This window comes from Poecilia latipinna, unplaced genomic scaffold (assembly GCF_001443285.1).
Source record: "Poecilia latipinna isolate Pla-1442-1.1 unplaced genomic scaffold, P_latipinna-1.0 Scaffold2716, whole genome shotgun sequence".
Classification (NCBI taxonomy): domain Eukaryota; kingdom Metazoa; phylum Chordata; class Actinopteri; order Cyprinodontiformes; family Poeciliidae; genus Poecilia; species Poecilia latipinna.
Window position 1 is genome coordinate 26,031 of NW_015115332.1, and position 1,513 is coordinate 27,543.

The 1,513-nt window shown below is 39.7% G+C and overlaps 1 protein-coding gene and 1 long non-coding RNA gene across 2 annotated transcripts in view; both read right to left on the minus strand.

Moving 5' to 3' along the window:
- The window catches only part of LOC106938876 (uncharacterized), a 4,086-nt gene extending 3,997 nt beyond the window's left edge, over positions 1 to 89 (minus strand). Inside the window, exon 1 of the long non-coding RNA XR_001422710.1 lies at positions 3 to 89. This is a non-coding gene — a long non-coding RNA (uncharacterized LOC106938876). The remainder of the gene's footprint in view (positions 1 to 2) is intronic.
- The window catches only part of LOC106938875 (metallophosphoesterase domain-containing protein 1-like), a 36,989-nt gene that overhangs the window by 16,142 nt on the left and 19,334 nt on the right, over positions 1 to 1,513 (minus strand). The window lies entirely within an intron of this gene.

Genomic DNA, 1,513 nt, shown 5'->3' on the forward strand with positions numbered 1-1,513 from the left:
ACCTCCTGTTACTCTGTCCAGGCCCCGCTAGTCTGCCATTTATCAGGTTAATGGAGAGTGGTATAAATGAATGTTTTAGACGGTTATATTTGCACCGGGGGGCCCTGAACCTTCTCCCAGAGTTCATAAGAACATATTCTGATGCGAGCACATGTGACCCATCAGACAAAATGTTCTGAGCTTGCCTGATGGTAGCCTGCTCAAACAGCTATTGTGGAGAAGATAGATCCAGAGTGTTGATAATCTTACTTGCCATCTTCACCAGACTTTGAATTTGAGTTTTTAATTTAACAGTAAGATTTCCAAACCATCCAGTGATGCCATATCTGAACAGACTCAACGGTTGGCCTATAAAAAAAAAAAAAAATCAACATTATCATTTTAGAAACACCACACAATCGAAGTTGTCTAAGAAAATAGAGACGCTGGTGAACCTTTGCACATACATTTGTCACATGTGTGCACCAACTCAGATCGCCATCTATGTGCACACCTAAATATTTAAAAGATGGAACCTGTTTGATGGGGCAGCCATGTATGGCTATAGGACTCCGGTCACTGATTGATTAGGATCCAGAAATAACTGAGCAGTTTTTGAGGTGTTTATCTGTAACTTATGAGAGTCGCACCATAAAACAAACTTATCTACAGCAGCTTTATGATTTTGGAATTGTCAGAGACTCAGAATAACAGTATCATCTGAAAATTTAATTATATACTGATTGGGTAGAGAACTGACACATTCATTTGTGTACAAAATAAAAAGGTAAGGCGAACTGACGCAACCTTGGGGTTGGGCCCTGTGCTACTTGACAGAATCAGAGAAAACTGAATTGCATTTTACTCGCTGAGAAAAGAATAATACCACTTAGTTAAAAAAGGATTAACCTTCAACTGTACCAATTTTCTGAGAAGAATGTTTACATGGATAGAATTTAAAGCTGAACTAAAATCGACAAAAACAAGTCTGGCATATGCTGCGGAGTTCTCCAGATGCTTTAGTGTAAGGTGTGACATTGTCAAAATAGCCTTAGCATAAGCAAATTGGAAGGGATCCAGAAATGGCCGCACTTCCACTTGTAATAGCTCCAACATGAGTTTCTCAAATGATTTAATTACAATAGAAGTGAGCGCTACTAGGAGATAGTCGTTCTCAGTTTGAGGACAAAAAATTTTTGGAAATGGAATGACAATTGATTTCTTCCAAATATCTGGTAACAAATGAGTGTCTATAGAGATCTGAAAATTGGAGAAATTTCCTCTGCAAAGTTCTTGAGAAGGAAAGCAGACATATTGTCTGGGCCAGTTGCTTTTTGTGTGTTTAAACCCTTGAAGACCCTAAGCACCAGGGGCTCCGCCAGGAATCATGGGCCGCCTGACAAAAAAATATGTTTGCCCCCTGCCCCCCGACCCTCCCGCAGCTGCCGTTACAATTTTTTGAGTCTATTTGACCCATAAAAAGTGTCACAGTTTTAAAGGCTTGCATCTGCCTTGCTTTCTTTGTTTCAATACT